The sequence below is a fragment of the Oryctolagus cuniculus genome, chromosome 19, assembly GCF_051225735.1.
Source record: "Oryctolagus cuniculus isolate XC-2025 breed Fujian yellow rabbit chromosome 19, ASM5122573v1, whole genome shotgun sequence".
Classification (NCBI taxonomy): Eukaryota; Metazoa; Chordata; class Mammalia; order Lagomorpha; family Leporidae; genus Oryctolagus; species Oryctolagus cuniculus.
This window is the reverse complement of record NC_142885.1, coordinates 45092263-45118171: the sequence shown is the minus strand read 5'-3', so window position 1 is coordinate 45118171 and position 25909 is coordinate 45092263. Positions and strand designations below refer to the sequence as shown.

The following is a 25909-nucleotide window of genomic DNA, read 5'->3' as shown; positions in this document are numbered from 1 at the left end:
AAAGGACAAGGGAGGAGGTATGTGTGGGGAGACCAGGTGCAGGAGAGGATGCCACTCGAATGGTCTTGGAAGGTTATTTGCTGATGGGACTCTTGAATGGAGACCCACGTGCAGTAAAGCCTGAGCCCCATGATAACCTGTAGAAGGCCCCATCCAGCTGGGTCTGGCAATAGCAAGTACAGAATGCCTGAGAAAAGAGCCAGTTAGGCAGGTTCCAGAAGAATCCCGGGAGCTGCACTGACTTTTGATTTGCTAGAGGGAGATAATTGAGCTACCTACTTTCTTTGTCAAATGCCATGTTGAGGCGAATGAAACTGTGAACCTCATGTGTGTGTCTTTGAAAGAGTGATGCTGTTCATGTACAGTAGCACTTGAACCACTAGAACGCAGCATCTGAACCACTAGACAGCAAGTCTGTCAGCATTCTGTAGAATGAAGTGGCGTTGCATGCCAGCTCTCTCCCTACCACAAGGCTGACTTTGTTGAAATTTACACAGGTGTTGAACAGACCTCTGCACCTTCAGTGTGGATAAGACTAGAGCAGTGCACTCTTGTGCCTGACTGCCCTTTGTTCTGCGTCTATGTGTTGTACATTATTAAATGTGCTTTCAAAGCTCTGGTGCTCACAGCTGAAAATAAAGTAAGTTTGGAGGACAGTCACAGGCAGCACTGTCCACTCAGCAGGTCAGGTAGTTTCTCCTTAACCATTGTACCAGATGCCCTACTCCACCCATTATTAACTCTCTTCCTGTCAGTTATTAGCTGTGTTATAAAATTTCTAGATTTCTGGGTAGTTTTGTAAATCTTAAAGTAAAAAATAAGAACATTTGTTGCCAGCATTGTGGCTTAGGTGGTAAAGCCACCGCCCGTGATGCCAGCATCCCATATGGACACTGATTCAAAGTCCCAGCTAAACTTCCAATCCAGCTCTCTGCTAATGCACTTGGGAGGGCAGCACAAGGTAGCCCAAGTGCTTGGGCTCCTGCATCCACCAGGGAAAGCCAGAAGAGGCTCCTGGCTCTTGGCTTCAGTCTGGCACAGCCCTGGGCATTGTGGCCATTTGGGGAGTGAACTAGTGTATGGAAGCCGTTTCTCTTTCTCTGTCTCTCCCTCTCTTTCTGTAATTCTGTAATTATCACACAGTTATTCTTAAGTGTTGAAAATTAACTGAAATGTGATCCCTGTTAAACATAAAAGTGGGAATAAGAGAGGGAAGAGATGTATAATTTGGGGCATGCTCGGGCTGACTTGCCCCAATTGGTAGAGTTGGAAACATACCAGGGGATTCCAATTCAATCCCATCAAGGTGGCATGTACCAATGCCATCTCACTATTCCAAGTGATCAATTTCAGTTCACAATTGATCATAATGAAAGGACTAAGAGTCAAAGGGAGCACATAAACAAGTCTAGTATCTGCTAACACTAACCGATAGAATAAATAAAGGGGAGAGTGATCCAACATGGGAAGTGAGATACTCAGCAGACTCATAAAATATATGAAATGTTTTAAAACAAGAACCTTTAACCATTCAAAGGAAGCATCAAGCAGAAAGAAAAATAATCTTGCAGACCCACAGTACTCACTGACCTAAAACCTTGACTGAAATTTTTGTTGAAGTTTGCTGATAAAGTGTTCCCCAGAAATGACACATACTGACTTGTGTGAGGTGAGCTGTAGATATTCTTGAAACTGTAAAAATCACTTCTGCTAGTTTTTACACGATGTAGCTGTTATACTCATGAGCTACTTGAGAGCTGTTGGGTAGAGATGTTATTACTGGCCAAGTGGTCACACTGCACAGCTCCCGTGGGCACCATTGCACTCTGTGACTGGCATTTCCAGGGCTGGTGCTGTGCACACTTGGGAAGTCTTACCCACAGGTGGTGTGGTATCTGCACAATGTCTGCATGATGGTTCTCTTTCAATTTAGATGGTTGGCAGGGTTCCGTTAGTCCACAGTCTCTCAACTTGTGGCTTTTCAATATTGCTCCCTCACATGTTTTTGAGTCCCCTCGGGGGTTGGGGGAATAGTTGCGGCCCTGGGGGTTTGCCCACTTTTCTAGAGACAAGGATAGGCCTGACCTTGCCTCCTGGAACTTTCTCTGAGTTAGAAACCTCTTAGAGTTATTCTGCAACCTTGAAATTTTGTATTTAAAGGTGGATCTTTAAGCAGAGGTATCTTATAAACATAGTGCAGCAATCATAGACTTATTTTTATTATTCTTTTAGTAAAGAGGAGGGAGTAAAGCATTATTGGTCAGTGCACATGGTGCTTAATGTGGAATCTGGAGGTGGAGATGGTGTTTTCTTACTTATATACAGTTCATGATTTCCAATTATCGCCAAGAGGTAAACACTAGAATTAGGTCTAGGCTGTGGTTCTAGCTGGTATGCCTCTGTATTAAATTTCATCTCACATGTGTTTGGCATCAAGATTTCCAGCTTTCCAAGGCTGGCCACAAACTTAAAGCAAGCGACTAAACCAATTGTTAGAGGAAAAGATACAGCAGTGGTAACGATGATGCTAAATGAATCCTTTGTGTGATATCTGACACCTCATCATCTAGTTGAAATATCATGTGTTTTCTTGTTTACTGCAGTGAAAATAATTCTGACTTACCAGAACTATACATTTGCCTTCCTTCCACATATGAGACAATCTGTTTCTGAATCATTGGGCTTCTAAAATTCTGTGGGTAGGGGTTAGTGTTGTGGTGCAGGGGGTTAAGCCACCACCTGCAATGCCAGCATCCCATATTTGTTTTCTTTCTGTAATCCAGAGGTTGAAAAACAACCACCACTCCCAATGCATGAGTTGTATGAAAGCAATTTCACTTTATTTAACACTCTCAGGAGAAAAAGCAGGTGAGTATATATGGTACCCAAAGAGAAAAACTCTGTCAAATTTTAAATGGAATGGTGGAATAATTTGCATGACAAAAGTGAAAGAAACAATCAACCTGTGGCCCCACCGCACTGGAGCCTGGCCTCACTTCCTACTTGGGACTGACAGTAAGAGCTCAGGAGAAGCCTGGAGCCATACCCCCTGTGCAGACCTGTGCAGGCTTGGTCTTTGTTTTCTGATTGGACAATCAGAACTGATGCATGCCATTGAATTCTGAGTTTATAAAAAGGGTGCTCAGTGCTGCTGTTTGCCTTTTCTCTTCTTGGTGTCCAGCATCATGGAGTTCTTCATTGGAACGTGTGCTAAGCCCTGGCACTAAGAATAAGGAGGTGAGCAGCCAAGAACAACACTGCAGGAAGGGCCGGACTGCTGGTGTCGGGGAGTGGCAGTGGATTCCACAGGACCCTCAGGTTTGACCATCCTCACCTGGTGAGTCTTCTTGAAATGTTTGTGCATATCATATGCCGGTCCTGGACACAGGCAGGGGACACTTGGGCCTTCAGGAGCCAGGGGGAATGAAGAAAAAATTGTGTATTATATTGTACGTTATAAATTGAATATTATAAATTTTTATTATATATTATAAATTCTATATCATATGTTATAAAGAGATTTTAAATTGTATATTGTAAAACATATATGTGCTAGGAGGTATCACATAGAGTTCCAGGAGGTGTGAGTCTACCTGGCTGAATTCTGATGCCAGGATGGGTGAACCAGCAGGTGTGTCATCTTCTTTTGGGTGGGCAATTAAGATGCCCAGTGACTGTGTTAATTTCCAGGTCTCTTGTTTTATTTGCTAGGTTTATAGTTCTTCTTAGTGTATAGGAGCTGAGAAAATGGATCTGGTCATCGAGAAAGGAAGTTCCTGCTCGCAGGATTTGCTTCCTGTTTTTCGTAATTTGCTAAGATAGTTTATCTCAGTTTGCATTGAAGGTTCTGCCACACAGCAGTGATAGCATTGAGTGGTAAACCCAAAAAGATGGTTGCATATTGTTGTCATTGCCCCACTGAAATCTGATTCTGCCTCTGTGCTATCCAGTGTTTCCCTAATTTTTTGAAAAAGTTCCTGAGAAATACATTGTTATATTGTGTTAATGAATGTGGTTATGTGGGGAGACATATCATGCAAAATTTACATGTCCCAGTCATATTATTGCATTGACTAGGAGTATGGGGACTCTGTTTATCATCAGAAGCACCTAGATCAGAGGATGGCACCGAAATTTTTAGAAGTCAGCATTACTTCCTAAGTATATTTGTTGCAGTTATAAAACTGTAAGGTTCTGAATAACTCAATACAGGTTCTTTTTACTTCTACATTAGATTTTGAAATATGAAATATTGAAATCATTTGGATTATGATATGTTTAGAGCATTTTTAGGTCTGAGAAGGCAGGGGCATTGTTTCTGCACAGTATCCACAATGGTTGCCACGTAATTGGTTCTAAAACTTCGGTTGATGAAATGAAATCCCTATTTGTCCCTGTGTTTTAAACAACACAAAATTTCAAAATCCGTAGGTATTGTGTTTTGTGGTTTGGTTCTTACAGTATGTGGTGAATTAAGTCTCCCTTCCTTCTGGTTAGCAGTTACTAGTGTTGACACCCAAGGGTCATTCCTTGAACCTCATCTTATGAGATGCTGACCAGTGACTACTCAGAAACCACCCCTTGGTGCAAGTCCTCATGGATGTTCCAGTTTCCTCATTATCCACTCTCGGTGTTCCTGTTAGTGCCAATTATTCAAATCCAGAAGTTGAATTGACCCCATTTTAAGTCTAAGTGTTTGTTCACACTGGCCTTCTCATCCTAGACAGCCTTATCTCTGTACTGTGTTTCAGGAAGGTCTTGGCTTTTTCTCCCATCATTAGCTAGACCTGTTTATATTGCCCATGGTTTTCTCCTTTTGGCTATTTTCAAACTTGATCCTTGATTCCATAATTCCTTTCCCTCACACACAACACACCAAGAAACATCTGTTCTTTTGTTTTCTCATGCTCCCAATCCACAGATGTTCTCTGATAACAATCACCAGGCATCTCAAAGGCTGGCTGGTCCCTACACCCTTCTCAAAGCCACAGGAATGTGGGATTCTTTGGCTTTTTGCTTTTATGTCTCAATTCCGTCACTTTTTCCACACCTCTGCTCCTGTGACCACCATTAAACTTTAGCGTCTCCCACAAAAATCCTAGGCTAGCAATTTCTAGTGTACTACTAAGAAGAAGTTAAAATATAGAAGCTTTCTGGGGAAATTCCAAAATTAGAGTGGTTTATGCCATACATCTTAAGATGCTTTTCCTCTGTTTAATGAAAGTCAGATCTATGGGGGAAAACTAGATGGAGAATTTGCTACAAACAATGCCTTTGTTTCACCTTTATACAGTTTTGTTTGTGAGTTATGTAGGCCTCAATAATTATGAATGGGAAAACTAAAACTGTGACTTGTGGTTCAATATTGGAAATATTTTGAAGCTTTCTACTGAAGTGCTATAGTGAGAGAACAGGCATAGAGTCCAGGAAATCCTTCAATGAATTGGTATATGTGTAGTTTTCAGAGTGCAGATTTCAATGACATTTAAACTTTGTAAACATTTTCTTACATATGATGTTAAATTTCAAATTGCTGCTTCAACAAACATTGAGCTTTATGTGATTGGTAACCTCTCCTACACTAATGAATCTCCTTGCTTGATTTCCCCCCTGATTACTGTGGAAGATGACATGTGAGTGTCAAACGGGGAAAGAAAGGTTGTTTTGAAGATTTATTTATCTATTTGAAGGGCAGAGCTGCACAGAGGTAGGGGCAGAGAGAGAGAGAAAGAGAGAGGTCTTCGATCTGCTGGTTCACTCCCCATAGGGCCGCAGTGGCCAGAGCTGAGCTGATATGTAGCCAGGAGCCCGGAGCTTCTTCTGTGTCTCTCACGTGGGTGCAGGGCCCCAAGCACCTGGGCCGTCTTCCACTTTCCTAGGCCATATCACAGATCTGGATTGGAAGTGGAGCAGTGGGGACTCAAACGAGCGCTCTTATGAGACGCCAGCACTGCAGGCAGAAGCTTTTCCTGCTCTGCCACAGTGCCGTCCCCAAGAAATATTCTTGTGGTAGACTAATGTTCATGGTGTATAGCCCTCTGCTCTATGCAGGTAGAATTTGAGTAATTCTTGGCAGACCCCTACATTTTTGAGGTACATAGAGATAACATGCTAAATGTAATGGGATCCACAGTTTTCCAGTAAAATACCTCATGATATCTGCTGGGGTCCTGCCATTTATGAAAATGGGTTGTAAAGCAGCCTGAGCAGTGAAGACATTGCCACCTATTGATCCAGTGAAGCAAGTGCAGAGTGAGCACCTCTAACCCTGGCAGAGGCTCCACCCCTGGTGACTAAGATGCTGTAGACCTGTGCTGCTACTCATTCCATGGGGAAGGCCCTGCCATACTGCTGTGAGCATCCTGGTTTAATATTTTGGTATTGTCATGTTTTGGTTTGTTCTTTAACTTAAATACTCGGAATCTCCATTTGGTTTGTATATTTCATCTTGCAGTTTTCACAGCTAAATTTCTTTTTTTAATAATTTTTATTTATATAAAGGTGAAGAGATACCATGTATTTCATATACAGAGATTGAGGAGTGTAGTGATACTTCCCACCTTCCCCTCCTCCCCCCAGCATCCTGCCCTCCTTCCTCCTTCCTTTCTTGTGATTATAAAATGAACTGAAAGAATGTCATTGTGAAAATTAAAAGAAAGTGTAAATACTAAACGTTAACAGAACTAACTCCATAATGTGTAGCTCCTAGTAGGAACTGAAAATGCAGATTGTGTTGTTTAAAAATTTGTCATGCATTTAAATATGGAAACCCTAGATATTGAGATTGAGTTTAGGTGAGAAACTACCATGGTGCCTCCCCAAACGTGTGTTCTCTAAACATAATGTGCCCACAAGCAAGTATTGCTTTGAACCAAGGGCCACAGTGGTCACCAGTGATGGGAAATGGAAGGCTTTTTAGGGCAGTGAACCTGAGGACTGTGACCAAGACCTGTCCCAGTGAGTCAGTGAGAGCTCAACCTGTGCACTTGCCCCATCTTCCTATCAGACTTCATTTACGAAGCACAAATTCCAGTTAAATTCAGTAAGAATTTGGACAGCAGGGAGTATACTCTTTTGAGATTGGTCCAGTTGCAGTGTCACTGGTCACATACTGATGAAGCAGGCCCTGCATTTCAGTTCCATAGTTTAATTGGGCTAATTCTCAACCTGCCTGTAATATGTAATTATGTTATATGCACATAGGAATGTACACACCTGGGTGGGAGGATAGCATGTAGGAATTTATAATTCTCATTTCACTGTTCACTTTCCTGGTTTCCTTCAGATACACTTCCTTTCCTTTGCTATTTCTGAGTTTTCAGTTTGAGGGAGGTGAGATGACAGTGTAATATGTTAACTTGGATATTGTCTTAAATATTCTCTTGATAGACTTCCTGAATCTTTACTTTCAAGGTATAAACCGCCTGAAATTTAGTTTAGTCAAGTTCATGAATTTTTTTAAGATTTATTTATCTGAAAGTCAGAGTTACACACAGAGAGAAGGAGAAGCAGAGAGAGGTGTTTCATCTGCTGGATCACTCCCCAGTTGGCCGCAATGGCCAGAACTGTGCTGATCTGAAGCCAGGATCCAGGAACTTCTTCCAGGTCTCCGATGTGGGTGCAAGGGCCCAAGGACTTGGGCCATCCTTTACTGCTTTCTCAAGCCATAGCAGAGAGTTGGATCTGAAGTGGATCAGCTGGGACTTGAACTGGTGCCCATATGGGATGCCGGCACTGCATTTGGTGGCCTCACCTGCTACACCACAGTGTCTGCCCCAATCATGAATGTTTTAAAAATCATTGCTGTCCAATGAAGCCTACCAAAACCCCACAATATTAACCTAAGTTCCTTAGTTTTATTTATATCTTAAGAATAGGAACCTATTTTTGCATGTTTTATTTTTCCAGCCTTATTACAGTATAACTGAGAAATAAACATTGTATATATTCAAGGCACACAGTGTGTGTTTTGATATGAGTCTGATCTTTATACATTTTCACACAAACCTTTCAACTCTCCTGGTACTTACAGTACAGTATGAAAGGATTAGTACAGTGAAGCTATTTAGCAAATATATGACTCTTAGAGTGTTTTTTAAATTATTTTATTTATTTATGTATTTTTCCAGAAAGCTTTTATTTAAGGTATACATACTTCATGCATTCAGTCAATATAGCTTTAGCAGCATAGTCATTCTTACTACAATACCTGCCCTCTCATTTACACTCCTATCCTTTTTATAGTGTTTTTTAAGAATATTGACCTAGGAAATTACAAGTACAGAATATAGTGTGAACTGGTTACCCGATGCATATATTAGATTTTCAAAACCTTATCTCAGAATTGTAAATTTGACTTTTTTAAGATTTATTTCAAATGCAAGCGCTGGCACTGTGGCTCACTTGGTTAATCCTCTGCCTGTGGTGCTGGCATCGCATATGGGCGCCAGGTTCTAGTTCCGATTGCTCCTCTTCAGACCAGTTCTCTACTGTGACCTGGGATGGCAGTGGAGATTGGCCCAAGTGCTTGGGCCCCTGCACCCGCAGGGGAGACCAGGAGGAAGCATCAGGCTCCTGGCTTCGGATCGGCGCAGCGCCAGCCGTAGGGGCCATTTGGGGAGCGAACCAACAGAAAGAAGACCTTTCTCTCTGTCTCTCTCTCACTGTCAATAACTCTACCTGTCAAATCAAAAAAGAAAGGCAGGAAACAGAGAAAAGAGAGTAAGACAGAGACAGAGAGAGTGAGAGAGAGGATGAGGAATATCTCATCTCATGCATTATTTCACTCCTCAAATGTATTCAGTGGCAGGGCTGGGCCCCAGGTCTCCCACTTTGGCACAGGGGCCCAAGTCATGGGGTCATCTTCTAGTGCTTTCCCATAGCAGGGAGGTGAATGGGAAGTGGAGCAGCTGGGACTCGGTCTGGTGCCCATAGGAGATGGTGGCAGTCAGGTGGAGGCTCAAGCTTTTACACCCAGCTCCAGCACCATAACCATATATTTGTATCTTTTGACTAACATCTCTTCATTTCCCTGCTCCCAGTTCATCACAAACACCATCCTGCTCTCTGACTGTGTTAGTTTGACTTTTGTATATTCCACATGTAAGTGCGCTCATGTAGTATTTCTTACTTCTGTGTCTTGTTTCACTCCTTGTAATGTCCTATAGTTCCATGCTTTTGGATCCATCTTGTGCCAAGTAGTAGTATTTCCTTTCTTTTTAAGGTTTGGTGAGGATTCCACTGTATGTGTATCCCATTTTTCCTTATGGGTCCGTCAACAAACATTTGGGTTATTTCCGTATCGTGGAATTGTGAATGATGCTGAAGTGAATGTGGGGGTGCAGACAGTTCTTTGAGATGGTGATTTTCTTTTGGATTCATGGCTAATAAAGGTTGTTCCTTTTGAGATTTTCTTTGAGGAACTTCCATATTGCTTTTCCTAATGGATGGTACAGTTTACATTCCCTCCAATACTGTGTGTTCTGTGTGCTCTACATTGTGCCCAATACTTGTTATCTTTTAACTTTTTAATAGTAGCCGTTTAACAGATATGAGATAATAACCATTGTCATCTTGATTTGCATTTTGCTGATGATAGCAATGTTCAGGACTTTTTCACATATCCACTGGGTACATTGTCTGTCTTTGTTGGAAAACATTGATTGATTCCTTTGTCCTTTTTAATTGTATTCTTTGCTTCTTAGTGTATGCATTCCCTGTATTACTTCCTTGATCACACATACGGTTTGCTAATATTTTCTCCTATTCATTGGTTTGCCTTTTCATTTCATTGATCTTTGCTTTATTGCTTTACTAGTTTGTTGTAGTTTCATTTCCTTTTGTTTGCTTTTGCTCTCTGTGTTTAATTGTTAACACATAAGCAACCGCTCTTATGGCTAATGTCAAGGAATTTTCTATTTTATAAGTTGTAAGTGTTCAGATCTTCTGTGTGGACTTCCAGTTCATTTTGAGTTGATTTTAATATGTGGTGTAACAATGATGCAGTTTCAGTTTTGGACATGAGGTTATCCAGGTTGCTTTTGCCTCAGATGTGGGCCTTTATGTCCAGTGAGTGACTGCATGTTTGGTAACCCTGGTGGGCCAGGGTTCCCAGTGTCTTCATTTGGATCCCTTAAACCAGATGCTGTGGCTGGAGTTGAGCAGGAGCTTGACATGTGTGGTGATTGGGGAGTAGGAGTCCATGCAGTGATGGGGTCAAGACAGGGGACTGTGGCCTCCTCCTCTGGAAGCCAGGGCTATATGAGGGTATGTCCCAAAAGTTTTTTGAAGGGTAGACATTTGGCATAGTGGGAAAGACAATGCTCAGGATACCAGTGGCAGCCCGTGATGGCTTAAGTAGTTGGATTCTTGCTACCACATTGGAGACCATCTCCCAGCTTCAGCCTGGGTCAGATCAGCCCTGAGTATTTTGGGCATTTGGGTAATGAACTACTAGATGGGTGGTGTCTTTATCTTTCTCTCTTTCTCTCTGCCCCTCCCCCTTATTGATTGAAACGAATTGCAATATTAAAACTAGGTGGAAACATGGACACGGATGATTATCGCAGTAGCATTAGATTATTGAGTAATTTCCTAGAATTATACAGGTGGATGGTTGTAGCTCACAGTAATCCATTACATCTGTTATTAGAAAATGAAATAAAGGTTAGCTCAAGGCTCTATCCATAAAATAATGTCGAAAGATTAATGTAGATTTGATCAGTACAAATTTTATATGAGTATTGAAATGTCACACTAGCCCATAAATCTGTACAACTCTTGTTGATAAAATGTAAGTAAAAATAGCAGCATGTTACTTGGTGTATAAAGTTAAGGGGTTTAAATGATTAATGTCACAGCTAGTATTATGGTATTTGAAAATGGTTAATTAAGACAAGCAAAACCAGAACCTGTAAATAACTGAACTGTTCTTTCTTGTCATGCTCAGTCGAAAGGCTACTATGCTGTGTTTTAAGTTGGGGATGGATATTTATTTTAGATTGTTTCCTCTAATTAAGAAAAATGGTAGTATTTTTTCATGAGTATGTGAAATTGAATAGCATCAGAGGAATACAGTAAATACAAGATAAGCTTTTTTTCATATTTGGGATTTTACTGTTTTTTGAGAATCACTACGGAGCCATTTCAGTTTGTACACTGTTCTTAACAAACCAAAAATTTAAAAAGTGAGGGCTTCCAAATGGTAGAGTTAGAAACGTGCCATGGGATTCCAATTCAGTCCCATCAAGGTGGCATGTACCATTGCCATCTGACTCGTCCAAGTGATCAATTTCAGTTCACAGTTGACCCTGATAGGTCTAAGAGTCAAAGGGATCACATAAACAAGACTAGTGTCTGCTAATACTAACTGATAGAATTAAAAAGGGAGAGAATGATCCAATATGGGAAGTGGGATACACAGCAGACTCATAGAATGGCAGATGTCCTAAACAGCACTCTGGCCTCAGAATCAGCCCTTAAGGCATTTGGATCTGGCTAAAGAGCCCACGAGAGTATTTTAAGCCTGGAAAGCCAAGACACTCTGGCCAAAAAACAAACAAAAAAAAGTACAAAAAACAACAACAAATGAAAGATCTCTGCAAGTGAGTTCCCAGTGGAAAGAATGGGCCATCAAAGAAGGAGGTGCCTCTCGGATCTGGCTGAAAAGCCCATGAGAGTATTTCAGGCATGGAAAGCCAAGACACTCTGGCAAAAAGATCTCTGTGAGTGAGATCCCAGTGGAAAGAACAGGTCTTCAAAGAGGGAGGTGCCTTTCTCTGAAGGGAGGAGAGAATCTCCACTTTGACTATGACTGTGTCTAAACAAGATAAGAGTCTGAGAACTCAAGGGGCTTCCATAGCCTTGGAAACTCATGACTGGTGCATAGGGAGATTACTGATGCCATAAACAGGAGTGTCAATTTGTAAAGTCAACAACAGGAGTCACTGTGCACTTACTCCTCATGTAGGATCTCTGTCCTTAATGTGCTGTACACTGAGGCTTAATGCTATAACGAGTACTCAAACAGTATATTTCACTTTGTGTTTCTATGGGGGTGCAAACGATTGAAATCTTTACTTAATGTACACTAAACTGATCTTCTGTTAAAAAAAAAAAAAAGAAACTATCAATTCCCAACTTGACTCTCACTGGGATTAAACATGACAATAGGTCTGATCTGATTTCATCATCATTTAAAAAAAATCATCTATTATTTTTCACTTTATGTTTCTGTGTGGGAGCAAACTGTTGAAATACTTACTTAAGGTATACTAAGCTGATCTTCTGTATATTAAGATAATCGAAAATGAATCTTGATGTGAATGAAAGGGGAGAGGGAGTGGGAAAGGGGAGGGTCGTGGGTGGGAGGGACGGTATGGGGGGGAAGCCATTGTAACACATGAGTCGTACTTTGGAAATTTATATTCATTAAATAAAAGATTAAAAAAATATTTCAAGGTATTTAAAAGTCCAGCTCTCCCACATGAGAGGCAGGGTGTACATTAGCACGGAGCTGAGATCAGAAGAATGTGAATCCGGTTGGCCATGACTTGTTCTTGACTAGGTGGTCAGTCTTTTGGTCAGCCCTTTCTTTTCTAAGTTGTCTATATCATCTGTTTAATCAGTCTTGCCTTAAAGAACTTTGATGTCAGATTCACATATCTGTAATTTCTGGAAATTGACCTTTTGTCTATTGCTAGGTTTCTAATGCCTCTTCTGTTTCTACAAATGCAAGAATTACTGAAGACTGTCCTTTCAATCAAAACATGGACCTCTTCAGAACCTTGATGCAGTTCATCTGAGCCTGGATCTAGACCCTGGATATAAAGGGCAATCAAAAATGCATTTAATATTGACTCCGGTATTTCAGTCTCAAAGCCTGCCTATGTTTGCTGTATACTTTCCAGTTTGAAGATATTCTCTTTCAAAGGCAGAAGCAAAGTAGAAGTAGTTCTATCCTTTCTCATCTATTAATTTCGTGCCATCTGCACATGCAGTGGGCTTATGCATTTTTTTTAAAGCTGTTCTTGTCCTTGAAAATGTGCACAAGTGCTTCAGGCCTTTAGCTTTTTATTTCAACCTGTGCCATGTCCCATCCCCCACAAAAAAAAAAAAAAAAAAAAAGAAGGAGGTGCCTTTCTCTGAAGGGAGGAAAGAACTTCCACTTTTTTTTTCTTAGGGAATTTAGGATTATTTTCTCATTCTGTAAAACATGTCATTGGTGTTTGATAGGAATTTCATTTATTTTGTAGGTTGCTTTAAGTAATATAGGTATTTTAATTATGCTAATTCTTCCAATCCATGTGAAAGTTATATTTTTCCATTTTGGGAGTCCTTAATGATTTATTTCTTCAGCGTTTTAGAATTTTCATTGTAGATATCTTTCACTTAATTGGTTGCATTTATTCCTAAATGTTTTATTTTTGTCCCTATTGCGTATGGGATTAATTGTTAGATTTCATTTTTGGCAAGCTGGTTATTAGAATATAAAAAAGCTACTGTTTCTGTATGTTGATTTGTAACCTGTAGTGTCACTGAATTGGTTTTTCATCTTGAACCATTTTTTGGTGGAGTGTTTACATTTTTCCATGCAGAACATCATGTATTCTACAATGTTGTTGAATTCAGTTATTGTTAACAGTTGTGTTGAGGAATATGTAATGTCATAAATATAAGAACATGTCAAAAATGCTTGAAGGTTACCTGTGGAAAATTTCTCTGTCGTTTGCCATATGGGAATTAGAGTAGTACCTGGTAGACTTGTGGACTGCCATTGCTAATGGGTGCATGCACCCACACAGCTTCCAGTGGGCTGCCTCTATGGTCCTCCAGGGCTCATGGTCTGCTAATAGGATCTGGCTGGCCTTCAGTTGTCACCTAGCATCCACCTGTGACACTATGTTGAGGACATTATTTCAACTGATAATCAAGAGGAGGAGGAAAAATGGGCCTCGAACATCAGCAACTGACTTCTTGACCGAGTGGGTGTGGACCTTAGTTCCACACGAGATTAGAGCTGAAACCTCAATATTTTGGTTTATCACTGCTTTCCGTGTCCCTCCACAGACTCCCAGTGAGACAGTGAGGCTTCTTAAGGGAAGGCCTATACTCAAGATTGTGTGCAGAGTGTTGCTGGCAGCAGCATCTAAGTAACATGGTCTCATGGGATCATTTCAGACATTGGCACCTCCACCTGGGTAATGCATAGTCTTGTGTGCTGTGGGATGGTGAGTCTGGATGCACCAGATGACTGCTGGCTGCCCCTCACATGCTGCCAAGTACCACCCATGACATGGTGAAGAAAGTTGATGCCTCATCTGCAGCTGTCTCAGGTGGTGAAGTGCCATATCTCAGACACCAAGGAAGTCCACACAGATGTACCCACTTTGCTGTGGATGGAGACACAAAGCCTGCTCAAAGACTGGACCGGGCCACATTGAGAAGGGCAACCTTGCTGTGTTCCTGACAGGAAGTAGTCTATAAATCACCAGGCAACAGAGTTGGCAGCTGGCAGCTCTCACTGAACTACATCAAGTTCCTGTCCAACTTGTCTGGAAAGCACAAACAGATGGTGTCATGTTTGCACAGAGGGTGAACATAAACTGTCCCTTTTTCTGCTGCAATGGGTATCCAGAGCATGTGAAACACCACACTACAGCAGGAGCCTCTTTGTTTCAATGGACAGTGTACAATTAAGAACAAAAGAGAGCTACTGAGGCTGTTAGGCATTCTTCAGCGAGTATGTGCAGCCACCACCCCTGAATGGCAAAGCTGCCCCTAGGACAGTCCCAAACAATCTGCCTTGGACCCAGTGGAATTATTTATTCACTTACTTAAGCATTATTCATTATGTTTCATTGAAAGACAAGAAAACAGATTTCCCATTGGCTGGATCACTGCACTTGAGTGGCAAGGGCCCAAGTATCTGAGCCATCCTCTGTTGTTTCCCAGGGTATGCATGAGCAGGAACCTGGATTTGAATGTGCGACAGGTATTGATCCTGGATACTCTGTGATGGAATGCTGCCACCAAAAATGATGTCTTTAATTGCCATGCCAAATACAGTGATTTGAAGCCTTTATATTCTGATTAGAATGGCAGTGTGAGATAGAGAAAGATGTTTCCATCTGTTGGCCTCATCACCAAAGCCTGCAAACATTATGGAAGGGCTAGGCCAAAGTCAGAAGCCAAGAACTCCATCCAGTTCTCTTATATTGGTGGAAGAGACCTAAGTAACTGACGCAATGCCTGCTCTCCATCAGAGTGTGCATTAGCAGGAAACCTGACTGCAGGAAGATTATACTGAAATCCAGGCGCTCTGATATGGGACATGGGTAAACCAAATGGCATCTTAACAACTCTGTCACAGTTCCTTGGCCATTGTTATATATTAATGATTTTTTGTTTGGAAAAAAATATTATTGAGGGAGAGACAGAGATATCATCCTACCCACTACCTCACTCTCCAAATGGCTGCAAAGCTACAGATTAGCCAAGGTGAAGCCAGGAGCAGGATCTCCATCATCTTCTCCTACATAGGTTGCAGAGTCCTGAGATCTTCCGACATCACCCACTGTCTATCCATGCACCTTAGGAGGAAGCTGTACTGGAAATAGAGTAGCTGGGGCATGACCCAGCACTACAGTATGAAATGGAAGCATTGTTATCTGAAGCCTTACCTACTGTGCCATAGCAAAGAGCTGGATGGGAAGTGGAGCAGGTGGATCTTGAACCGGCACCCACATGGGATGCTGGTGCTTCAGGTCAGGGCATTAATCCGCTGCACCATAGCACCAGCCCCAGCATTTACTTTTTAATTTAAAGGCCAACAGTGCACCTTTATGAGACTTCAAGTGGGCTGCTTCTATGGTCCTGCAGGGCTCATGGTCTGTTAATAGGATCTGGCTGGCCTTCAGTTGTCACCTAGCATCCACCTGTGACACTATGTTGAGGACATCGTTTCAACTGATAATCAAGAGGAGGAGGAAAAATGGGCCTCGAACATCAGCAACTGACTTCTTGACCAAGTGTGTGTGGACCTTAGTTCCATACGAGATGAGATCTTGCAACCTCAAATTTTTGGTCTATATTTTGAAAAAGGAATTCAGAAAAAATCCTCAAGAAATCCAGATATATCTCCTTTTCCTCAGTGATTCGGTTTCAACCAAGGAAGCCCAGCACATTTTCACCTTCTAATAACACCAATTTCCTCACCTCTAGTGAACCCTAAGACCCACTTATCTCACCAGTCACCCACAAGGATGCACCTTGGTCAGGCACACTTCCAAAGAAAAAAACTAAGGACTACTCTGTGGATAGTTTTTGGTTCTGAGGGTCACATGGGTAAAGGACTTCAAATTAGCTTTGAGCTATTAGTGACACTACTGTTTGACTCACAGAGAGTTTGGACTACCTCCCTCAGCATCATGAGCTGGGTCCTTGCCTCCAGCCACTGAGAATCTCTTGTTAAATGGAAGTGGTATTTCAGAGACCAAACAAACCCACACCCTGAGGAGTCTGTGTCCTTAATGAGGATGTCAGACACTTTGTCTATTTGGAGAGCCACCATCAGTCATCTCACATCAGATACCTCCTTCCAGATACAGGGGTAGTGTCATGTGGCTCAGGGGGCAGAACTTGTGATCATCCTACTTGACATTGAGCAGTCCACCCACACTCAAGGCCATCTTGAAGTCACATGTCCACCAATTCTAGGGACATCACCAATTGCTAGTGGCCTTTTGTGGCCTCAGACTGGACCATCCATACCCTTACGTTGGAGTACCCCGTTTGGTGAATCACTGTTGATATCTGTGCTACTGGCCTAACCTCCCTGACCAACTCAGCTATTTTGCTTGCCAAAATTCTACTGCCTTTTAATGTAGTAAAACTGCACTATATATTATCTGCATCCTTGCTTTCATAGTGGAGCCTCCCAGGCTTATATGATTTGGGACATCATAGGCCTATCAACTTGGATTTGAGCTTGTAGCTTTCCTGTTGTATCCATGTCAGTTGTGGAATTCTCCCAGGAATGCCTGCTGTACAGACAAAACTGTCATTCCTCCTTCTCGCATGGTTGCATTTGGAGTGGTGATTATTCACATGCTACCTGGCAAGAGGATTTTATAGACCTGCTGTAGCAAATGGCAGGTGCTTACTGTTCTGTAAGCCTACACCAGACTTCTCGTTGCTTCTTTGTTAATGGCTGAAATTGTCATCAGATTCTAAGTACTACATCCCTGGTGCATTAAACATATCACGAAAAGTATCTGAAATACTTAGTTCCTGTCCATTTGGTGTTTACACAGTGATGGAGTTTCTAGTTCATGTGAAGTGTTTTTTTAAAAAAATTTTGAAATCAATAATTATACATACTTAAAGGCTACTGTGTGACATTTTGGTACATGTCTGCAATGTGTCCTGATTAAAAAGGGATGATCAATATTTCCCTTTATTTGTCAGTACTTATGATTGAAGTCTTGGAATTTCTTGTATATGTTCATTCAACACATACTCAGTTATTGTGAGCTATCCTCTCCATTATTCTGTGTAACATTAGAAAGTTACTCCTTGATCTAACTCTGATTTGGTACCCATCATCCAAACTCCTTGCATTTTCCCTCCAATCTCTTAGATCCCTTATTAATTATTGTGTATTCACATAGGTGTATTTAAAGATTTATTTATTTTTATTTGAAAAGCTGAGCTACAGAGAGAGGGAGAGACAGAGAGATGTTTTCCTTCTGCTCATTCATTACCCAAATGGCTGCAACAACTGCATCAGAACAAATTCGAAGCCAGGAGCAAGGAGCTTTTTCTGGGTCTCCCAAAGTGGACGTAGGAGCCCAAGCACTAGGGACATCTTTCATTGCTTTCTCAACCCATAACCAGTGCGCTGGTTCATAAGAGGAGCAGCAAGGATGTGAACTGATGGGTGTCCACATGGGATTCTGGCACCACAGGCAGAGCCTTAACCTACCATGCCACAGCACTGGCCCCTGATTGTTTTAGCTTGTGTTTGTGAGGGAGTGGGTACAGTATTTGTCTTTCTGTGTCTGGATTGTTTTCACTTACCTCCAGTTCCATACGTCTTGCTTCAAGTGACAGGGTGTCATTCTTTTCAAATGGCTGGATAGTATTCTGTTTCATATATATACAACAAACTCTTGACCCCTTCATCTGATGAACTCTCAACTCATTATGTTTGCCAAGATACTATTCCCTTTTAGTGAGACAAAAATGCAGTCTACTTTTTCTCATCCCTGCCCTCATAGTGGAGACTGTGGTACCAAAAGAGTTTGAACTCCTGGCCATATCTGATTTGGGGACATTTTCCTATTGTGGTACCAGAATGAGTTTCTTGACCCAGGCATATCTGATTTGGGGACATCTTATGGCTATCATTTTGGATTTCTGATTGTGGTTTTCCTGTTCCATCCAACTCAGTTGGAAAGTCCCCCAGGAATGTCTGCTTTGCAGACAAAACTTCCATCATTCCTTTTTCTCCCGTGGTGGCATTTGGAGAGGTGAATACTCTCACATGCCACCTGGCGGGTGGATTTGATTGGTCTGCTGTTGCAAGAGGCAAGTGATTATTATCCTTGATAACCACACCAGACTGCTCCCTGCTCTTTCCCTCATGGCTAAAAATGTGCTTCAAACATGGGACTGTAGATAGGTGAACTGCTTAGTTCCTTTCTGTGGGACATGTACCCAGTGGTGGTGTTGCTGGTTCATGGTATGGTTCTGTTTTCTGAAAAGTTTGACATTAACAATAATTTCACCTACCTAAGGGCTACAGTATTAGGTCTGGGTGCATGTCTGCAATGTGTCCTGATGAAAAATGAGATAATCAACATTTCCCTTCCTTTGTCAATATTTTATGATGGAAGACTTGGAATTTCTTCTGTATGTTCATATAATACATTCGAGGTTATTGTGAGCTAGTCTTCTCACTGTGCTGTGTAACAATAGGAACTTATTCCTTTGATCTAACTCTGATTTTGTGCCCCTCATCAAAACTCCCTTCATCCCCTGCAGTGGCTGCCATCCTGTATTAATCATTATGCATTCGGGTTTTTAGCTTGCTTATGTGAAGGTTTGCATGTGTTATTTGTCTTTCTGTGTCTGGCTTTTTGCACTAAACACGATACCCTCCAGTTGCATACATTTTGCTGCAAAGGACAGGATTTCATTTTTAAATGGCTGAATAGTATTCCATTTAGTATATACACAACAGATTCTTGATGTCTTCATCTGCTGGTGGATACGTTGGTTGATTCCATATCTTGGCCATTGTTAACAGTGCTGCAGTAATCATGGTGGAGCAGGTATGTCTTAAATACAATAATTTCATGTCTTTTGGACATATACTGAGTATTGAGATTGTTGAGTCATATGGCAGTTCTATTCTTAGTTTTTAGAAATCTCCACGGTGTTTGCTGCAGTGGTTGTACTCATTTGGATTCCCATGCTCAGTATATGAGAGTTCTCCTTTCTCCATATCCTTGGGAGAATTTTTTACTTTTTCTTTATGATAGGCATTCTAGCATTATGAGGTGATATCTCTTTGGGGTTTTGATTTGCATTTCTTTTTTAAAGTTTTTTTTTTATTTATTTATTTGAGAGGCAGAGTTAACAGACACAGAGGGAGGCACACAAAGGTCTTCCATACACTGGTTCACTCCCCAGATGGCTGCAATGGCGAGAGCTGAGCCCATCCAAAACCAGGAGCCAGGAGTTTCTTCCAGGTGTCCCACGTGGTTGCAGGGACCCAAGCAGTTCAGCCATCTTCCACTGCTTTCCAGGCCATATTCAGAGAGCAGGATCAGAAGAAGAGCATCCGGGACATGAACCAGTGCCCACATAGGATGCTGGCCCTGCAGGCAGAGGCTTCGCCTACCATGCCACAGTGTGAGCCCCTCTTTTCATTTCTCTGATGGCTAGTAATAGTGTTTTGCATATATTTGCTGGCCATTTGTATTTTTTCTTTAGAGAATTGTCTTTTTAGGCTCCTTGTGCCCATTTCTTAACTGCACTGGATGCTTGATTTTGAGTTTGTTGAGTTCCTGATATATTCTGAATATTAATCCTTTGTTGGATAAGTAGTTTGCAAGTATTTTATCCCTTTCCATTGGTTGTTTATTCACTCTATTACTGTTTTCTTTGCTGTACAGAAGCTTCAGTGTTTGATGTAGTCCCATTCATCTAGTTTTACTTTTGCTGCCTGAACTTCCGGGGTTTTAACCAAAAAGTCATTGCCTCTACCACGTTTAAGAGATGTCTCCCTGTGTTTTATTCCAGCAAGTTTGTATTTTCAGGTGTCAGTTTTAGGTCCTTGATCCATCTGAGTTGATTTTTATGTGTGGTGAAATGTAGATATTTAATTTCATTCTTCTACATATGTATATCCGGTATTGTCAGCACCACTTATTGAAAAGACTATGGGATTCTCATCAAAAATCATTTAGCTGTTATGTATGTATGTTTGTATTTATGTATTTTTCTCTGTTTTCGTTGATCTTTGTATTCATCTTCATTCCAGGTTCATCCTGTTTTATTTACTAGACCTTTGTGAAATCAGGTATTGTTATGCCCCCAGCTTTGTATATTTTTTCTTGTGTAGGATCACTTTGGCTGCTCTGGGTCTTCTGTAGTTCCTTATAAATGTTAGAATTTGTTGTTCTGACTGTATAAAAATGCCATTGGTATTTTGATAGGACTTGCGTTGAATCTGTAAAGTTCCTAAGGAATATGAACATTTTAATGTTAATCCTTCCAATTCATGAACAGAGGATGTCTTTCCAGTTTCATGTGTCTTTGATGATTGTCAGCTTTCCCACCACCAATGACTGTCCAGGACGCTGACGAAGGGTTCACAGAGGAGACTGAGAAGAATCAGGTTAAATGCTCTTTATTGTTACACCGGCACTAGGAGGGAAGGCCACTCAGCTGGCTCCTGCAGGCACTAGGCTCTACAGACCAGGAGCTTCTCCCAGCGGGCACTAGGCTCTATGGACCAGGAAGGGAGGCTGAGTAGTGCTCCCATTTACAAGCGTCTGAGTGTCTTCTTAAATGCACTTGTTTAGGGTCAGCGCTGCCTGTGTTCCCTCCCTTTGGGCCCCGTAGTCATGGCAGCAGGGGTTACATAGTTATAACAACAATTTTGCGGTTAGGCCATTTCCTCTTGCAAGCTTTGCTACAGTGCAGTTTCTTTCCCTGATAAATGATCAGTTTCGCTCCCTTGTCTTTTTCTTTAAATGCTCTCATAGCCCTGTAAAGCCCAGTGAGCCGTTGGGCCAAAGGGATGAACATTCTTGAGCATATACCGGATTGATTTCCAGATTTGAGGTCTTCTTTTTCTTCTTCTTCCATTTCCGGTGGTCTGGGTTCCTCTCGGAAGGCCAGGTATCCCTTGGTGAAATTTTGTCCAGTTGAGAAGAGGTGCTGTAAGATTGGCAAGCATACAAGGACTATACAAAATATTGCTCCTATTTTAAACCATTTCCAGGATGGGAGCCAAGAGAAAACTGTGTCAGTCAGAGTATTTATTGTCTGTTCCACTGTTTTGACTTGACCTATCTTAAATGCTGCTATATTTTGAAGCTGTATTATATGTAGAGATCTCTTAGTAATGTTAGCCTCAAGATGAGCGGTTGCATTTACCCACTCTAGCCAGGTAGAATGGTTGTGTTTGAACATATCAGCTAGTTGTGTTGCATTAGGAATGGATAGATTGTTCCACGGAATGGTGGTAATGCAAACTCTTCCAGTAGTTTCACACTTGAGTTCTCTTTCCAAAGCTAGTGTGGTAATTATCTGTTCTATTTGTTCCACGTGTGCTTCGAGCATTTGGCGCCCCATAGCATGTGTCTTAAGCAGTGCTGACTGGTCACCTAGCTGAGCCTGCTGCTCCTGAATTATCTTCAGAAGGGACTCTAAAGCATCTCCCTGTATTTGGGTCGTGCTTAGAGCCAGTGCTCCAGTCACAGCACCAGCTACCGTGGCTGCTGACACTGCTGTAGCGACAATGGCTGCTGTTACTCCAAAGTCTCTTTTTTTGCACATTTTTGTGCATTTTTATTATTGGTATAGTCAAATCAGACATATTTACTGGCACATATGTGAAGGGAGTTGCCTTTACCACCATATATGCAGACAAGAATGTTATTCTCTTTTCCCATTCCAGGTCCCTTGTGTAACAATGGATCTCCTTTTTAGAATCTAATGGATGTGTGCATCTAGCATACAATACCTCCCCTTCGGTCCTGCATGTCCAGTTTCCTGGGTCTTCCCTTACTGAAGTTTTTACAGAATGTTTGTGGAACATTTCATATCCTGCCTGCCAAAAACAATGTGTTGACTGATTATTACTTGGAGGTCTGCATCTAATATACCTATGCTCTGAGCCATTTTTACAAATAAAAGAGACAGAAAACTCATCTCGAAATGTTGACCATTGTATTTTATGTCTCGTTCATATAGATGCTATATCCAAAGTCTGGAGTTGATAAATTTAGGGTATGTTTGATTCGTTAAGGTAGTAACTCTCATTTTCATAATAGAAGGAACACTCTACATGACTAATTCTCTCTAGATCCTTTTCTTGTCCCTCCCCTATTTGAACTCCCCTGTTTTGTTTGAAGGTCATCCACACTAAAGAGTCCTTTACAGCTACCTGGAAGCAATTGATATGCCCCTGAATCTTTGTTAAAGTAAAACTGGGATCTATGTCATGGGCAAATGCAGTTTCCCATTCTGAGTAATCCATCCTCTCCTTAGTATTATTAACATACGGTTCTAAATATGAATGTTCTAACCCTAATAGGGTTAGATCTGGCCCTAAGAAAGGTATTTCTTGTGTGCACGTTGTTGCTACCCACGAAGTACAGTTAGGCTTTCCCCAGTAAAATTTGTCATCTCTGCTCAGGCTATATGTCTTATATTCTAAGCATTTAATTAAGGCAAATGGGGGTCTGGCCCACAGTTTACTTAATCCTGCTTCAAACATTGTTTGTTTCAACTCATCACATGCTTCATAAATAGTTCCTTCCAGTGGGCATCCTCTCATTGTGTAAGTTAAGGAGGTATTTTTCTTAATCTCTGTGATGTCTATACATTCCATGGCTCCTGCATCAGTCAAAAGGATATACTTTGTTTTGTTTTGTTACTAGATTTAAGGGCCCTGTCAATTTTGGTACTACACCACTGCACGTCCAATTTGTATAATTGTTGTGTGCATGACAAGTATAATTACCGCATTCTACTTTAGACCTTTTACAGTTGCTACAGAAAAATTGTTCAATTAAATCTCTCCAAGGTCCCACCAATTCCTTAGCATGGGTTAACCAAGGAATAGTATAATTTTTTACTTTTGTCTTAATGAGGGATGGAGTGCCTGTGGGCTCACATCCTGACCTTGGTATGTTTGATTCACAGGTAAAGGGTACATTATTCATATCAGGGTGTGTATAGGCTGGTGGGTTTTCTACTAAGCCTAACACTTGTTTTTCTGTTTTTACCCTGGGCAATATAATGAAGATGATAATTGTCATTATTAATCCATAAGCTCTGAGCATAGGTAGTTCAAATCTTTCCCACAATCTCATTAAGTTACCTAATACTTTAAATTGTTTAAGTGTTTGCTTACCTTCAATTAACTTACCTTTATCTGGGTCCCATCTCTTTAATTCTTGTTTTACCTGTTGTAGATGTTCTTGTAGTCGGGCTGCTAATTCATCTTGTTGGTCCTCGGACAATCCCTCAAAAGGATTTACAAGTGGTGTATTTTCTTCCTCCTTAATTGTTTAAGTATATACTGTTCATAGAGGTCTTTAGCTTGTCTTCCTTTAATGTGCATTTCTCTATTTGCTGCTGCTGTTGCCATCTCTGGAGTTCTTTAGTCCTAGTTCTGGAATATGAAATCCCTAATTCTTTCTGTAAAAAGCACAACTGACAGTGGTATCTACATTTCTTACAAACACATGAATTCTTTTGACAGGATAATTGCAATTGATATTCCATTAGTGCCTAATTGGAAATTCCCAAGTCTTGAGGTAAGACCAACACTTATATATATATATGTCCTTATAGGCAAGAATATCCAAAGGTTCCTTTATGTGTGCATGCTTCAGAAGGAAAATCAATGGTTGTTACAATGTGTAAGCTAAGGCTGTCAATCTTTGCAATGTTCCTTGAGGTGTTAAGCAGCACACCAAAAATACTCTACGTATCACACCTTCTTCCAATTTTCCTGTTCTAATCACCTTTTTCCAATTTTTACTTTTCTTGCAAAACCAGCAACTAGTTGCCCTCGAGGCAAGCCCATACATTCCAGGTACCCATCGTTGCTCTGCTAATGGTCTAACATCCCTGTCAAATTTCCCATATTTTCCATTTGCTGTTATTATAGTCCTAGGATCTTTGGTTGTTAGAATAGCACTAGTCCATGGCCAGTGATCATACAATTTTTCACTAAATTTCCATGGGGGATTTCATATGGATCTTCTAATTTATAAGCTAAACATATTTGGCTGTGGTCTATTCTTGTCCAATCTCTAACTTGTGTCTTCTGGAGCTGGAACTACCCTAACATGTCTGTGGGGCAAGCTAATAATCCCCTTTTCAGGTGTGTTGATCACTACTGCTCCTTCTCCTCTCCAAAGGATGATAGTGGGCCCTTTCCAGTCTTTACTGTTTGGTAATCTATAAAAGCAAGAATATTTTTCTGCATGTAGTTTTTGTAATGCTAGCTTTTGATTAGAAGCAGTCCATTGTTGATAATAATATCTCTCCATTGGGGTGTATCCTATTCCTCCCCTTTTTTTTGGTTAAGAGCTATTAGTACCAACTGTAATTGAGCCTCAATAGTCTGTACCTCGTCCGTAGATTTGTCCATCATACTTTTCAATGTTTGATTAGCTCACTCTATCTTTCCCTGGGGTTGTGGGCAATATGGAGTACCAGTTGTATGGTTGATGTTTAAATATTTACATAATCCCTCAACAAAAAACAGAGAAACAGTCTGCCTTACTCACCTTTCCAATGTATCTGAGTCCATCCAAGTCATGGCACCAATGATGCTGCAGGAATTTCAAGTCCATTCTTTGTCTCACAGCAATAAATAATCCCAACATGGATCATGAGGGTGGGGGAGCAAAGCAAAAGTAGATTTTCTTGAGAAAACGATACTCCTGCTAGCCAGGATTGGGGGAATAAGTGAGCGGTTCCATAAGGCCTGGGTACAGGAAGTTTAATTAGGGAGTGATATTAATGAATTCATTTTTGAAACAGAATCGAACACCATGTGTCTGTATCTTCTCGCTTGGGAAATGGTCATGACCCCTAACCATGAAAAAATGTTACCTTATTGACCATCTGAAAAATGGGACAGTATATTCCCTCTCTGCCTATAATTTCTCTTACTGCCTCCTCACCTTCCCTCCTCCCAGACAGGATTCCATGAATACCCCTTCATTGTTTCATTTCTCATATAAGGGCCCCTCCTCTTGGGCATTTCCCAAGAGGCTACTGAGAGGCCACTTTCTACTCTGGACTCAAGGGCTTTCCTCTGGGGCTGGCCGGATACAACACATCCAGGTGAAAAATTTGACGATCCTCCTGCCAATCCCCAGGCAACCCTTGCTCTTTTTAGCCTGAGTGTCTGAGGTCCCTGCCTCCTTCTCCTCCTCCTCTTCCTCCTCCTCTTCCTCTTCCTCCTGCTGCTGCTGCTGTTTGCCTGGGATGCTCTGTTTCTCTGATGCTGCCTGGGAGCAGCTCCTGACTTCTAAATCATCCTCACTACTGTTGGTGCTCAGTGTGGTGGAGAGGGAGGTCAGAGGATCCTGGCTAAGGACTGCACAGGCAGTGGGGGTCCTTGTCAACATGGCCAGTTGGGAACTATCTA

At 41.4% G+C, this 25909-nt stretch overlaps 1 long non-coding RNA gene across 6 annotated transcripts in view; it reads left to right on the top strand.

Annotated features, from left to right (window-relative positions):
- LOC149120536 (uncharacterized) overlaps window positions 1-25909 on the top strand; it is a 111637-nt gene that overhangs the window by 61788 nt on the left and 23940 nt on the right. For 3 of the 6 annotated variants that reach the window (XR_016225918.1, XR_016225921.1, XR_016225916.1), the window contains one exon: window positions 3182-3337. This is a non-coding gene — a long non-coding RNA (uncharacterized LOC149120536). Of the gene's footprint in view, window positions 1-3181; window positions 3338-12701; window positions 13097-14178; window positions 17365-22192; window positions 22418-25909 lie in introns of those variants that run through there. The other 3 variants (XR_016225917.1, XR_016225920.1, XR_016225919.1) reach the window with 3 other exon arrangements.